At 49.1% G+C, this 16,265-nt stretch overlaps 1 non-coding gene across 1 annotated transcript; it reads right to left on the bottom strand.

The window, feature by feature from the left end:
* Positions 1 to 15,958: 15,958 nt before the first annotated feature.
* Positions 15,959 to 16,063, bottom strand: LOC139178099 (U6 spliceosomal RNA). The gene has a single exon (XR_011562523.1). It is a non-coding gene; the product is annotated as a U6 spliceosomal RNA (small nuclear RNA).
* Between the last annotated feature and the right edge of the window lie 202 nt (positions 16,064 to 16,265).

The following is a 16,265-nucleotide window of genomic DNA, read 5'->3' as shown; positions in this document are numbered from 1 at the left end:
GACTTCTCACTGTTCTCCTACTTTCTAAAGAAGGGTTAGTGAGAAGAGCTTCCCTGGGTGAGAGTGGGCCAGTGTGGTAATTGATCCAGGAGATTCAAGGCTTTCAGTTTAAAGTGAAAATTATTCTGAACTAATGTATTTCTTAAGATCAAATATAGATCAAGAAGGACCCCAGTTATAAAAAGAGTAGCTTCCATTCTGTCACTTCAAATCATTTTGATGATCTTTCTCAGCTGCTAAATTCAGAATACGGAAACTGTTTCCCTCTTCAGTTGAGGCCACACCACCCCTTGTCTCTCCTGGAGTTAGGAAAGAAAACATTTCCACTTCCAGTCCCTGGTTACCCACGCGGGAGTCTCTGCCTATTGGCCCCACCCTACACTCATTGTTACCCTGGGAGCCTCCAGGCCATAAATCTACCCTTCAGCATGAGTGGCCTCAGGCTTAGAGGGGCTCCCTGTGCTCCCTGAGCCAGCCCTGGCCAACTCCTCTGTGCAGTGAGCCTCTGGCCCATTGTCCAGATGCAGGGAGGAACAGCTTAGCAGCTAGAGATTCCAAGTCCCTGGGCCGTCAGAGCCCAGCTGGCAGAGGGCAGAGGCAAATAATTTAACTCAGTTTTTTAAAAAATATTTTTAATCGACATGTACTCCCCATACCATAAAATGCACCCAGTTAGAAGCATGCAGTGGTTTTGAGTATACCCACAAGGCTGTGCAACTATCACCATTATCTAATTTCTGGATATTTTCATCACCCCAAAAGAGACCTTGTACCCATTAGCAAGTCAACCCTGAAGGAGAACATGCCACTCACACATGTCTAACTTCGGGGTTTTCCCCTTCCGCTACACGGTAGAGGATATTGAAGAGGATTAGACAAGACACAGAAACTGATGGCTAATTATTCCCTTTCCCTGGCACCCTGGCTTTCAAGCGCAAGAAAAAGAGTCCCAGAGGGCCAAGGCTTTCTAGGGACCAAGGAGACACAGGCAGGCACAGGGAGAGGAATTTCATCCTTAGATAAACTGGGATGGTGCCTGGGAATGCCTTTTTGCCTTTTGAGTGTGGGGACTAGTGGGAGGCAAGCAAAGGGCAGGGTGAAAGTTAAGGAGTTTCTTGCTCTCAGAGTTGTGCCAGGGCAAGATTTATTACAAGATGGCTTGACTTTTATTTCTGACCGTATAAAAACCCCTGGAGATCGTGGGCAATTCAGGTGGAGGGAGGTTTCCCCAGAGAAAGATCTTGGGCTTCCTGCACATCTATCTTTGAGGACTCAAATTGGTCTTAATTTGAGTTAAAAAATAAAGGTCAAAGCCCAGGTTTGAGAATTCAATCATAATCACTACTCCAGGGAAATGTGAATTGTCTTCTGTGTTCCAAGATATAAATTCCAGGTGTCTGGATGGGGAACTGGGTAGAGTCTAGGGTAGAGGGGAGTGATTTAATGATGGAGTGTGACATTAGCAGAAAAATGAGGTCTACATCTTCCTGATTAAACGTGCTTTCGTTGCCATGACTCAACTTTATAAATTCATTGACCTTTTCCTCTGATACATCGTAAAGCTGACTTTCCTTTTCTGACCTCATTTCCTCATTCATCCAACATTCACTGAATGCCTTCCATGATCCAGGCAGAGAGTCAGGCAATGGGCGTACAAAGGAAAATAAGATTTTTTTGTTTTGTCTTCTTGAAGAAGACAATCTTAGAAACTGACCTTTACAGCCCCAGGTCTATGACAGATGTGTGTGCAAAGATGGATGAATGTAAAGAACCAACTTTTTAAAAGTTCATCTCAACACCAGGGTAATAAAAACCTCTTACTTCTTACAGATTTCATGTAGAAGCCTTAGACTGGCAGTCCATGGATCAGTGCCCATAGAATGCATACATTGGATTTATCAACATTTTTGAAAGAGTTCATATTTTTTAAAACATAAAATGACCTTCTGGCATCTTTTAAAGCACAAAAAGATGTGACAATGGGCCACCATCCACACAGCAATGCTTGGCCAGAGCTATGTGGAGGGTTGCCCTCGGGGTGGGTCATGTGCTGGCCACCCTGCCCTGTCCCCACCCGCCTGCATCTCCCAACAGAGAAACTGTGGACTTACCGTCCTGTAACCGCTGCACTGGGCTCACTGAGGTCATTTCATGACTGCTGAGTGCATTTTAAATTTGACCTCTTTGAAGAAGAAAGAATCGTCTCTGAGAAAGAACGTTTGGTACAGGTAGACAGTGTGTGTCTGTGTGTGTGTGTGTGTGAGAGAGAGAGAGGGAGAGAGGGCAGGGGTCGATTAGAAGAGAGAGAGAAGAGAGGAAGCAACACACACAGAGGTTCAGCACTTGGCCTATGAATGAGCAGTTGGAAGTAGGTGGGAGAGAAACATGGACACTTGGGTCATGTCCAACTGCTTCTCTCTTGGGAAACAGACTCTTGCATTGAGGGTCACTTTTGTAATAACAAAATAATGGGAAAGAGAGAGACTGAAATACATAGACAGGTAGAGACACTGAGAAAGACAGAGAGGCTCACAATGATGTCCAGAAGGACCCTTGGGAAAAGCCTGTCAAAGATGTTCATGAAGGTGAGTGGGTCTCACGACCACTGAGCCCAGCCAGGATCTGCCTGAGGGGCCGAAGACATGCCTGTCCCCACACAGGAAGATGGACAGGGAGGGCGGAGAAGGCCGGCCGGTGGGGTGCTACATGAGTGGTCCTGAGACTCCGGATATGGCGCGTTGACAATGATGACACAACCCAAATTCCTAGTCATTGCTACAGCTGAAAGTAGTGGAAGCGAGAGCAGTGGGCGGGGCCTGAGTACACTCCCGAGCCCTGTGAGAGTGTGTGTGTGTGAGAGAGAGAGAGAGAGTGTGTGTGTGCACGCGCACCTCATCCAGGGCTGCCTGGTTGTAGAAGACCAAACTCCAAGCCTCGCGCGCAAGCTCTGCAGATGCCTGCTGACTAGAGGCCCCAGTTACATGCCGGACACCCCTGGGACACTAGGAATAAAGCAGCGAGGCGGTCAGACACGTACCTGCCCTCACGGAGCTCACATTCTAGTGGGGGAGAGACAATAACCAAGTAAATCATCCAGTGTATGAGGAAATACATCAGGTGGTAACAAAACAGAATCAGGGGGTGTGACAGCTAGCCGTAGGGCTGGGAGATATTTCCAACTGCAGGGCCAGGACGGGCTGGCCGGATGACCGGTGTGAAGAGCTTCAAGCAGACACCTGCTGCCACGGAGGACCTGGGGTGTCTGGGGATGGCCAGGGGGCCCGAGTGGGGGGAGCAGTGTGTGAGGTGGAGGGCCCAGGTGAGACTGGAGGAGGAGGCAGGAGCCAGGCCAGCAAGGCCCTTGTGGAAAGTTCCGAGTTCACTCTCAGGGCTGTGGGAAGCCGTTGGAAGGTTGTAAACAGGGGAGGGACATGATCAGAATTATTTTTCTTAAGCTCCCCTGGCTGCTCTGTGGCAAGTGGATCACAGAGGGCAGGAGTGGAAAGCTGAGGGCCAGGGTGGGGCCAGCCCAGCCATGCAGGCAGTGAAGGTGGAGGGCGGAGGTCAGCCTCGTTCCCAGCCCTGCCCCAGGCTCCCCGGGTGCCTGTGGCTTACCCCGCTTTGCACCTCTGGTAAGGCATGGCACAAGCCTGGGCACACACTGGGTTATCCTGTGAGTTAGAACGCTGGGCTTCGGTGTCAGACACTGGCCAGCTCTGGGGCCTTGGGTTAGTGATACACATTCTCTGAGCCTCTGTTTTCTCCACCTGTAAAATGGGGAAAACAAACTTTCCTCAGAGTAGGCTGTAGCTCCATGTTCTCCCTCCCAAGTCCAGGGCCCCACTTGATGCTTCAAGGCTTTGGTGAGCCCCAGAGGAAACCAGAGCCTGTGTCCCTGCCTAAGGAGGGGCGAGCTGCAGGGCCCATTGGATTACCCAGGCTGAACCTCAAGGTCCCCTGGGCCACCTGGAGGTCTCACCAGACCTGTTTCTCTGAGCAAGGAAACAGGAGAAAGCGGGCAGGACCCGGGTGAGGACCAGCCCCTCTGTGAGTGACTATGAGAGGGCCAGGTTAGGGGGAGGCGGAGGACATGACTCACTGGGTCGGACACAGAAGATCCCAGGAGGAGACGTTCAGGAAGTGGACCCACCCTCCCCCACCCGCCTGCTGTTTCAGGGAGCACATCTCACTCACATCCCCAAGCTCCTGGACAGGAGGCAGGAGGGAGGGGAGTGGAGCAAAGGGAAGAGGGGTCATTGGAAGGTTAAATGGGGACATAAGGGATCCTGGGGAGTCAGGGGGTAGGGTGGACAAGTATTCCGGGGTTGATGGGCCAGCGAACAGCCATCACCAGGGATTCATGAGAGGTCCTTGGGACGAGGGGGCCGTGGACAATCAGTGGGAGCCCTAGGGGTGGTAGGAGAGACCACCAAGGGGGCTGGGGTGGTGGGTGGAGTAGCAGATGCCCTGCCAACAACCCTCAGCACTGACCATTCCCCTGAGCACTGGCCTAAAGAGGGCAAACCAGAAGCTCCTACAAGGCAGACTGAGGGCTCCCTGCAGACAGGCCAGGCCAGAGGGCTGGGAGTTCACACTCACTGCGGGACCCCTCAGCCAACAGCTTCCGTCCCTCTGGTGGGCTCAACACCACCTCACAGGGCCGGAGCCAGAGAGATCCTTCACTATTAACGTACCCGCTCTGGGCCCCCTGCCCCCACCTGTCTCATGGCCCCATTCCCCTTGCCAGCACTTTCGGGAATCACTTTCCAAATAAACCACTTGTATTCACATCCTCATTTCAAGGTCTTCAGGGAGGGAGCCAGCTGAGACAAGAAAGGAGACAGAGGAGGGTTTCTAGGAAGTTGCAGGAGGTCAGTGAGGGAGGAGAATGGCCAAGAATGGGGAAGAAAATGATGGGAAGTAGGGTCAGCCTTTGTGCAGGGGCAGAAACCAAGACACGCCCCTGGGCCAGGCCCTACCCTTATCAGCCCTCTCCATTTCTCTGTCAGGGCTCATCACCCTGAGAATGAGGACGATGAAGAGGGTGAGGCGAAGCCTTTGCTCAGGCCCTGAGGAGACATCTCTCCCAGGACAAGTACAGAAGTCTGGGGACAGAGCTAGACCTCTAAGCCCAAGCCCATTCCCCCTTCCAACTTAATAGACCTGGTTGGAAGAGTCTCGGACGATAGGATGGTTGAGGTCCCACCCGAGTTTTCCAGGTACTGTAGGTCTGAGTGGTGGCCGGCTCACCACAGCCTTTGAACTGGGCTATGGGAGGGGTTCTCATCAGGGGGCTCAGGACTCAGGCAGCTGCCAAATGACAGTGCTCAACCTCAGCAAATTGTCTGAGAACAATTCGTTCTGAGGTCTGTCAGAGAGCAAACCTCAGACACTGTCCGAGAAGTCCACCCCTCTGGTGTGAGACTGCCACGACTTCCCTTCTGCACGTCTGCATCCTCTCATCCCCTGATGCAGCAGATACTGCTGATTGTCTACTGGGTACCAGATACCCTGCATATCAGGAGGGTGCATCAGAGAACAAAACAGGCACACTCCTTTGCCCTTTCAGCCGTGGGCAAAACCAGACTGTAAACGAGAAGACAAGAGGAGAGACATTGTTTACAAACTTTCAAAGAGTCCTAAATACGTCCTAGAGAGCTCAGGAATGGTAGACTGAATATAGATGGCAACATTGTATTGGAATCATCAAACTTGCTAAGAGACTGCTGCTGCTGCTGCTAAGTCGCTTCAGTCGTGTCCGACTCTGTGTGACTCCATAGATGGCTAAGAAACTAGATCTTAATTATTCCAACCCCTAAAAAAAATGATTATGGGGCATGATCCAGGTCTTAACCAACACTACAGTGTTGATCTTGTTGCAATATAGGAATGTATCAAATTAACATGTTGTACACCTTAAATTTACACAATGTTAAATGTCAAGTATATTTCAATTTCAATAAGAAAGACAAACCAAATAACTGCAAATTGAGAAAAGTTCTGTGAGGGAAATAAGATGATATATTAGCAGTCAAAGGCAAACCCAGGGCTTCCCTGATAGCTCAGCTGGTAAAGAATCCACCTGCAATGCAGGAGACCCCAGTTAGATTCCTGGGGTGGGAAGATCTGCTGGAGAAAGGATAGGCTCCAATACTCTTGGATTTTACTTGTGGCTCAGCTGGTAAAGAATCCACCTTCAATGCAGAAGACTTGGGTTTGATCCCTGGGTTGGGAAGATCCCCTAGAGAAGGGAAAGGCTACCCACTCCAGTATTCTGGCCTGGAGAACTCCATGGACTGTATAGTCCATTGGGTCGCAAAGAGTCAGACACGACTGAGAGACTTTCACTTTCACTTTCAAAGGCAGCCCACTTTGAAGAATGATTAGGGAGGGCCTCTTGAATGAGAAGAGTCAACTGACACACACTGAGCAACGCTCATGACCGGCATTACTTAAGACATAGTCTCACTCAATCCTCATAGTTTTCTAGGATTCCCATCTACAGATGAGAAGCTGAGGCTCAGAGAGTGACATGACTTGCCCAAGTCCAGCGCAGCTGGGAATGGCAGTTCCAGGCCTCTACCCCAGGAGACCTGGGTCTTGCCTTGAAGTCTTTGCCTGTTCCAATCTCTTAACAACCTTCTCCATCCTTCCTTCTCACATCCTGGCTAAATCTCATTCACCCAGCATGGAGCTCACCTCTTCCAGGAAGACTTCCCTAACTTGTGGTGCCTGGGTCAAGGTCTTTTCTTTGTTTCCACAGGCCACTAGCAGAGCCACAGTTGCAAAGTGTTAAAACTATACCTTTACCTCTGGGAACATCTCGTCCTCCTGCTGTTCACATTGCTACAGCAGAGTTCACCATGCTAGTAAATGGCCCTTCCCTAGATAGCATTGATTTGCTGAAGAGTGGGCACCTGGTGCAAGCTAGGACAACCAGAAGCCTTCCCTGGGACTTTGGAGTTGGAGCCCAGAAAGAGGAGTCTCTGTGCACATGGCTGGAACCGTATGCAACAGTAGCCATGTTCTGCCACATGGCCCGAGCAGCAGAAAGGCCAGTAGGCAGTGAGCGAAGAGTGGACATTGTTGCTGGGAGAGAAGGAGAGGCGAGAGGGAGAGAAAGCACTCCCTGGGCTCCCCACCACCATGCTCAGTCTGAATCAGCCAGTCCATGGCACATATCCAGCTCTCGGCGGCCAAGTGTGCCCGCAGTGTCCTTCTCCTTATGGTTCCTCACAACCGAGAGGCTCCAAATACAAGCTGCTCAATAAGCATTTATTAAGTGAATGAATTGGTCCAAACGTCGTGCTGATTCCACCAAGTCTCTCCTTGATGGTATATTAACACGTGTGTGTCGGTTGCTCAGTCATGTCTGACTCTTTGTAACCCCATGGACTGTAGCCCTCCAGGATCCTCTGTCCATGGGATTTCCCAGGCAAGAATATTGGAGCCGGTTGCCAATTCCTACTCCAGGGGATCTTCCTAACTCAGGGGTTGAAATCACATCTCTTGCATCTTCTGCATTGGCAGGCAGGCTCCCCACCACTGTGCCACCTGGGAAGCCCCATACTAATGTGGAGAATAATAATAACAACAAAACTATTTTTGTCCAAGACGGAAAGTCCTGAATGGGAGGTTCCTTGAGTCTAGAGAAGAGAGAAACAGTAGGACACATCCCAGCAAGAAGTCCCATCACAGGGCTGGGGTGACACTCCTCTTCCCAGGCTGCCTTTCCTCTCTGGGGTATCACCCTCAGACAGAAGGTTCCGGGTCTGAAATGGGTCCCTCCCAGTGACCTGACCAGCTCTCGGGTGTGAGCTGGAGGAGGAGGCATGGGTTTGCCTGGGAAGCAGAGGTCACCAGTCAGAGCGGATGCTTTGAATTTAGACCCGGGTTTATGAGCCGCAGCAGCCGCCAGCCGAGGACAGGGCCCAGCCCTTCCCAGGCCAGGGGCCGCTAGGAGGAAGGCTCACTTTTAATGGTGTGCCTGTTTCTCCCAAATATTACGCTAGGCAGGGAGTTTGGACCAGAATGAAAGCGGAGGGTCTAATTTTAGACAGTACCTATGAATGAAACTTGACCCAAGCTGGGGAGGAAATACCTTCCACCAGCCCATGCCAGGACCAGTGTGTGTGATTTTCTGCTAAATTAGGCAGCTCCGGCAAACAGGTTACTGCAGGGCTTGGGACGTTTTTCTCTTTTCTCTCCACTAAGTTGGTCAGACTCTTTGTTTCTAAATATACATCCCTCCTCCCCTCAGCCCCCTTCTTTTACGAAAGCTCCTGGTCACCACGTCCCTGCATGTTCTGGCTGGTTAACTATCTGTTCTTCCTCTTTTTTTTTCCTGCCCTGCCCTTCCTGGTGTGGCCCTGCTTAAGACCAGCAATTCATGACATTAGGTCAAGTGCATGGGACTCCAGAGTCCTGGATATCACACTACCAGAGGCAAGCGTCAGCTTGATTTGGGGTCAGACAGAAGCCAGACCTAGACCGTGGGATGGATGAAGGCGGGCATCTGGTCTGTCCCAAGTGCCTGGCAGGAATCTAGGCTCAGTCAACACCCGGCAACTCTCTGTCCTCTCGGTGGCTACATTTAAGCCCACTTTGATTAGAGCAGAGTTCATTTCTTTTTGCTTTTTTTCTCAGAAATGATTCAGCAGTATCACTCAGGAACAAAAGAAGAATATGACCTGCCATCACCGTAGGCATTACAGTTGCAGAGAGGGAAAAGGCAGCGCTTAGGAGCCAATGGGTCAGGACACCCATGCAGCCCCATCTCTTCCTGCCTGTGTGATCTTTGGGGAGCTTCTTGTGCTTGATAAACCTCGGTTTCCTTATCTGTGAAATGGAGATGGCCATCCCTACTTTAAGAGTGGCCCGTGCCGGTGACTCTCTCCTCGGGACATTCCCAGCTCCAGCCCCACCCAGGGCCTGGCCAGACTTGGGGGCGAAGGCGGAACCGAGTCAGCCAAGCAGGACAGAGGCTGGAGCAGGACAGCGGCTGGAACGCAGCTCCGTTCCCAGTCTGGGGCGCGGCCCTGGCCCCGCTCAGGATCCGGTTCATCTGTAGCTGGGCTCTGTGGCTTTGGAGCAAAGCTCTGTGGGGCGTCCTAGGAAGCCTTGCCAACTGAGCAGGTCTGGGGGGTGGGAGAGTATGCAAGTTTCTTGGTGGAGACCACGGTCCTTGCTGAGATAAGCTGGGACCTGTGGGCTCCCTCCCCAGCAGACCCTGACCATTTGCTTGGCATATGTCAAATGACTCAGCCATTTGGGACCCATTTTTCCTTCTCTAGAATTCTTCCCACAATGTTCCTGGGAAGAGGAAAAGAAACTTCCCTAGGAGATGTGTTTATCCCTGAGCATTTATTTTCTTTGGGGGTTTGGGTTGGGTGCTTAGTGGGGAAAAGGGAACCATTAGCAGAATCTTCGTCTCTCTTGGCCACTCTTCTCAAAACACCTACCCTAATAAACCATTTCTCTGTGAACAGAGATTCTTGATTTTTTTTTTCATTTTCTTCCTTATTTCTCCTTTTTCCCCTTCCCTTTCTCTCCTTCCTTCCTTAAATGTTTCTTTCAAGAGCAATCCAGCAGACCCGGTTTGCTAACTGTGGGTAGAGATGGAGTGGAGTGGTTACACGTGGGTGGAGTGGTCTTGGCGGGCTCTCACTGCTAGTACAAATCCATTTAACCACCGTCAGTGGGTTCACACAGCACCCGCAGGGTATCCTAAGGACTATTGTAGGTGCACGCCCATGGGAGAGGGGAGAAGAAGCATGGATGCAAAGGAGGACAGAGGAGGCTGTGATTTGCTCTGCTGACGTGGTCAAGAAAGGGGTCCTCAGGGAAATGATGTCTGGGCAAGGCTTTGCAGGTTGAAGAGGAGTTCGCCAGGTGGACAGGAGGGGTCTAAGCACCCCAAGCAGGGCACAGAGTGCACAGTGGCAGGGAGTGTGACCAAGTCTGGCATGCAGCAAGTCACATAGGGGAATCAGGGTGGACACTGGGCTTTACAGCCTCTGAGGACACAAGACACAGGGGAGTCCAACACAATATAGGCTGAATCGAGGCCTCTAAGGGCAGTTCAGGGAGTCACCGAGGGCTAGAGGTGGCTTTGAGGGGCTCTCGGGGAAGACAGTCTAAAGGCAGGGCTTCTGAGGGGTTCATCAGTAATGACAGCATTTCCCCAGTAAGGGAAGAGGACACTATAGCACAGAGCTCACTGGGGTCACCCCAGGGCACTTTCAAAATACAGACTCAGCGCCTCACTCCAAGAGAGTCTGATTCCATTGACTGGGGTGTGGCCTGAGGAATCTGTAGTTTTTTAAGCTCCCTGGGAATTTCATTGCACTCAGCATTGAGATCCGCTGCTCCCAAGGGAGGAGACAATATGAACAGAGGGGGCAGAATGAGGCAGGGAAATAGGGAGGCATTTTAGAGGAAGGGCAGCCAGACCTGCATGTGGAAAGAACCAGGACGGCACACTGACTTACTCACAAAGGGCCACAAATCTCAGGTTCAGAGGCCTGATCTCCACTCTGTCTGTAGATGGAAGACACTGAAATTTTAAACAGGGGTGTAATCAAACCAAAGACTGGAAGCAGGGGGAGGCTGGAGTGGGGGCAGCTGTTATGGACTGTTGGTCAAGGGAGAGCTACTCAGCCATGAGACCAAGTGCATTTCTGAGCATCTGTCTGCTGGGTGCCTATCAAGTTCACTCTTGTTATAGTAGATGCGATGGTTAATTTCATGTGTCAACTTGGTTTGGTCCCAGTACCAAGATAGGTAGTCAAACATTTCTCTGGATACACTTATGAGGATGTTTTGTGTTTGTCTTTTTAAACATTTCTTTGTGTACTTGGCTCCAACAGATCTCAGCTGTGGCGTGTGAGCTCTTGGTCACGGTGCCCAGGCTTCTCCAGCTGTGGCAGCCGGCCTCTCTAGTTGTGCTGCACAGGCTTAGTTGCCATGTGGCATGAGGAATCCTAGCTCCCCACCAGGGATTGAACCCACATCACCTGCATTGGAAGGTGGATTCTTAATCACTGAACCACCAGGGAAGTCCCATGGGATGTCTTTGAATGAATTTAACGGTTTAAGTCAGTGAACTCTGAGCAAAGCAGATTGACCTCCGCAATGTGGGTGGGCCTTATTCAATCCATTGAAGACCTGAATAAAACCAAAAGACTGACTTCCTCTGAGCAACAAGGAATTCTACAGCAAATGGCTTTCATATCTGAACTGAAACACTGGCTGTCTTCTGGGACTTAAGCCTAACTGATAACTGATAGCCTAACTGATAGCTTTTCAAACTATAATGTCAGCTTGTCCCTTGGTGTGCAGTTTGCCAGACCACTCTGCAAATTTTCAACTTGCCAATTTCTACAATCGTGTGAGCCAGTTCCATAAAATGCATCTCTCTCTTTCTCTACCTCTTGTTTTTCTGGAGAGCCCTGACTAATACCTCAATTCCCTTACCAGTCTGCAGCGTCAGCAGAGCTGAACTCTCTTGCTAGCAGGGGCACAGGGATGCCTCTTGGCCAATCCATAACGATCAATGTAGCACAACCTTCCTCACTTCCTGCAAGAGCTTGCTTCTGTAAAATTGGGCGTACATCTGGGTTTTCTTTGTGTAAACTAAAATCTCTTAAACTCAGAGTATCAGGCAAGATGCTTTCAGCAACAAAACCCCAAAACCTCAACTCATAAACCATAAGTAAATATTTAGCTCATGTTTAGCTCATGAAAAGTCCAGGTGCAGGGCAGTTTCCAGAACTGGCTAGCTTAGCAGTTCAGGGTTGTCATCAGAGTGGACTCCTTCCAGTCATCCTCTGGGTCTTCGTGTTGGTTTCATCCTCAGCTGGGTAGTAACAGCCACAGTGGTTCCAGATGTCTCAACCCCACACCGCAGCATCAGGGGAAAGTAGGAGACCCTCACTTTCTGTGGCTTTCTCTTAAAAGAGAGGAAACTCTTCTGGAGAGCCTCCCGCAGCTTCCTCTCTCATCTAATAAGCCAGAATTGCTCTTCATGGCCACTCCTGAACCTAGGTGGGTGACATCATATTAACTGACTCAGACTAACCCCCTTGGGGGCTTCCCAGGTGTGTGCGTGCATGCTAAGTCACTCCGGTCACGTCTGACTCTTTGAGACCCTATGGACTGTAGCCTTCCAGGTTTCTCTGTCCATGGGATTCTCCAAGGAAGAATTCTGGAGTGGGTTTCCATGCCCTCCTCCAGGGGATCTTCCCCACCCAGGGATCAAAACCATGTCTCTTACCCGCTCCTGCATTGGCAGGCAGGTTCTTTACCACTAGCAACACCTGGGAATCCCAGTGGTAAAGAATCCACCTGCCAATGCAAGAGGCATAAGAGATGAGGGTTCGATCCCTGGGTCAGGAAGATCCCCTGAAGTAGGAAATGGCAACGCACTCCAGTATTATTGCCTGGAAAATTTTACGGACAGAGGAGCCTGGTGGGGTCACAAAAGAGTCAGACATGACTTAGTAACCCACCAAACCCCCTTGGATGCACTGGACGTTGGAATGAATGATGACACCTACTTGAGTGTGCCCCACAGCTGCAGAAGCCTCTATTAAAAGAACACCTCTGAATTACACATCTGTTTGGTAAATGTGCCGTTAAAGAGGTGGGTTCTGACAGGTCTAAAGGTGACGCACATTGACAGTTATTCTGAATTATATTTTACTGTATTTTCCCCCTCTGAGTGTTTCTAGAGGCCATCAATTGTCCACATACGACACTGCCAACAGGTCACTCTCTTCCAAGGTGGCTTTCTCAAGGCTTGTGTAAGAGATCACACTGTATATAATGAGGATCTGGGAAGAGAATGATGACAATATGCCAAGAGCAGTACATACAATATGTCATTTAATTCCTGTAGGAACTCTGGAAAATAGCTCTCATTATCTCTTGTGTCAGTTAGGGATGCTTCAGGTGCGAGTAACAGAGAACCTGAAGACTAACATTGACTTAATTACCTTCTGTAACAATGAGTCCCAAATGCAATAGTTCAGTGTCATCATCAAGGAACTTTCTATCCTTCCCCTGATTATCCCCAGTGCCTGGGCTTTTATTTATAGGCTCATCATATCATGGTTGTAAAATGATTACTTCAGCTACAATCAGCACACCTTTGCACAAAGGAATTCAAGGCAGGAAAGAAAGGGAAGGAAAATGTTTTGCATAAACCTCCAATCAGATTTCCGATTGGTCAGACTTGGTCACATGCCCTCTCCCCAGCCAATCACTAGCTTAGATCAAATATGTTGTATCCACACGGTAAGCACATTCCCACATGGATGAATTCTCTGATAGCAAAGAAAATGGGTAAATAGCTATGTGGTGGGTTATTAGCAGTGTTTTATTGTTCAGTCTCCAAGTCATGTCTGACTCTTCTCAACCCCATGAATTGCAGCACGCCAGGCTTCCCTGTCCTTCACCATCTCCCAGAGTTTGCCCAAGTTCATATCCAATGGATTGGTGATGCTATCCAACCATCTCATCCTCTGCCACCCTCTTACCCTTTGGCCGTCAATCTTTCCCACCACCAGGGTCTTTTCCAATGAGTTGGCGATTTGCATCAGGTGGCCAAAGTATTGGAGCTTTTCACCTATTTGCCACATGCCTATTTTACAAATGGGCTCCCCTGATAGCTCAGTTGGTAAAGAATCTGCCTGTAATGCAGTAGACCCTGGTTCAATTCCTGGGTCAGGAAGATGCACTGGAAAAGGGATAGGCTACCCACTCCAGTATTCTTGGGCTTTCCTTGTGGCTCAACTGGTAAAGAATCCACCTGCAATACAGGAGACCTGGGTTCAATCCCTGGGTTAGGAAGATCCCCTGGAGAGGGGAACAACTACCCACTCCAGTACTCTGGTCTGGAGGATTCCGTGGACTGTGTAGTCCAAGGGGTCACAAAGAGTCAGACACGACTGAGCGACTTTTACTTTCACTTTATTTTACAAATGATGAAACAGCAGTTCCAGGAGGTTAAGCAAAATGCCCAAAGTCACCCAGGCTTCAAGAGGCAGAAGTAAGATTTAAATTCAGGTCAAGGTATTCCAGATCAAGGGTCTTTCCATAGTCAGATGATAGCAGGTGAGGATATATGTCCTGAAGTTCTTGTTATTCACATTCCTGAACCTTCCATTGGCCAATTGCACTTCATGCTGGCTGTCCATGATCACCCCAAGTGTGGATGGTACCCCATGCTCACCGACCACTGGCCCCATCACATATGCAACCAATCCAACAAGGACTTCCAGTTTGTTATTTGGAGGGTATTAAGACACAGCTCTGCTGGCAAGTACAGTCATTAACATCCAGCTGTTAAAGGCAATGGTTCCGTTTGTGCTGAGACATTTTTATGACATCCAGTGAACATGAGAGAACTGTGAGCAGAACCATTTATAGACTTAATCCTAAGGCCGGCAATGATATAAATGTAATGCTTTTTCCAGGTGTGGATGGGGGGAAGCTGCATGCATAAACTTTGAGTTGACAAAGGACTTATGTAGAAAAGGAGAGGGTCACAGGAAAACACAGCGTACAAAACTCTGGTTAGAAATCAGGACGTCTCCTTCTCCTTCTAGTCCCATCTCTGACGTTTGCCAGCTGTGGGACCCTGGGCTGGCTACCTCTTCTCTTTGGTTGAACCTTCTTCCCATCCTTGTTTTTGCCCACACAAACACACACACACACACACACACACACACACACACACACAAACCTAATTCCAGAGAAGAACTAATTCTTATTCACCTTTGTTTTCTTTTTATTGTCTAAGGTCTAGCCCATGATAGGTCCTCAGAAAGTGTTTGAATCAGTGAATGAATGAGTAAATAAATGAAGTTAAAAGATGACTCTCTCCCTTGAGGGAGGAGTAGTAACTGATTTCCACATTCTTATCTACAATAGAGGAGGAACTCAATCCAAGCTAAGTGAACATGTGAATGAATGAAATGTTCCCAGTCATCTATTATGTTTACTGACTCCACCTGGCCTTTGCACTTGCTGGTTCTTCTGCCTAGAACTTTCCTCACCTTATTCATTCTCATCACAGCTCAAATATCTCCTTCTCAGAGATGCTGGACCCGCTCACCTTGTCCAAGATTCACACTCCCACTTCTGGCACCTCTGTATGTTTCACCACATTGCCTTATTCATTTTCCTTCCTAGTACTTTTCTCAATGTGCGACGGTTTTATTTATTTGTGATCTTCCCGCTCCCCCAGCCTACAATACAACGAGTTGCAGCCAGAGACTCAAGGTTCCTCTCGAGTTTCATCGGAGGACTTGGGGTTCCTCTCAAGTTGTGTTGGGGCAACTCCTCTCTACCAGTGATGTGCAGGGTGGCTCCTGTCCAGTTGCCACGTGTGGGTGGCTACTCGATAGTTGCAGCATGGGGCTCCTCACTAACTCCTTGAAAGTCAGGCAATTCAAGAGTCTATCTTGTTCACTGTGGTATCACCATCAGAATGTCTGGCACAATTCAGAAGCTAAATAAATAATTATTGAGTGAATGAGCAAATGACTATGACTTCCAACCTCTTATAAGCCTTCCAATCTGGTTCCCTTTCCAGAGCCAGAGGCTCTTTCTCATCCACCCAAATCCCTCCAGGACCTCTCACAATATAAAGCATCTCAAAAGTTTTTCCAACTGAAGCCCACATGCCCTAGACACTGTGCTCTGCAACAAGAGAAGCCACTGCGATGACAGAGTACCCCTGCTTGCTGCAACTAGAGAAAGTCCATGCTCAGCAGTGAAGACCCAGCACAACCAAACATTAAATAAATAAATATTTTTTTAAGTCTTTCCAGCCTTGGTGTCAGTAATTTCATACTGCTTTGGACCTCCTACTCCAACCTTCTCCTATCCCCAGCCCTACCCTTCATCCTTGGCATTACTGGCTATGTTTAATTATGGTCCAACCACGCAATGGAAAATGATAAAGCTACTAAAAATAATTTGCACGTCATCCTTGTGCAGGGGCCATGCTAATCTTCTCGGCATTGTTCCAATTTTAGTATATGTGCTGCTGAAGCCAGGGAAGCCTGGTGTGCTGCAGTCCATGGGGTCGCAGAGAGTCAGACATGACTGAGCAACTGAACATCAACAACTAAAAATAATAAAGAAGTGCTTTATTGACATGGGAAGTTGCTCATAATACATTGTTAATTAGATTAAGATGTTTCATATAGATTCATATAGATTCTATTTCTACTAAATCTCTGTGTGTAGGAGTACTT

The sequence above is a fragment of the Bos indicus genome, chromosome 20 (assembly GCF_029378745.1).
Source record: "Bos indicus isolate NIAB-ARS_2022 breed Sahiwal x Tharparkar chromosome 20, NIAB-ARS_B.indTharparkar_mat_pri_1.0, whole genome shotgun sequence".
Taxonomy (NCBI): domain Eukaryota; kingdom Metazoa; phylum Chordata; class Mammalia; order Artiodactyla; family Bovidae; genus Bos; species Bos indicus.
The sequence above is the reverse complement of the archived record's forward strand: the minus strand, read 5'-3'. Positions and strand labels throughout refer to the sequence as shown.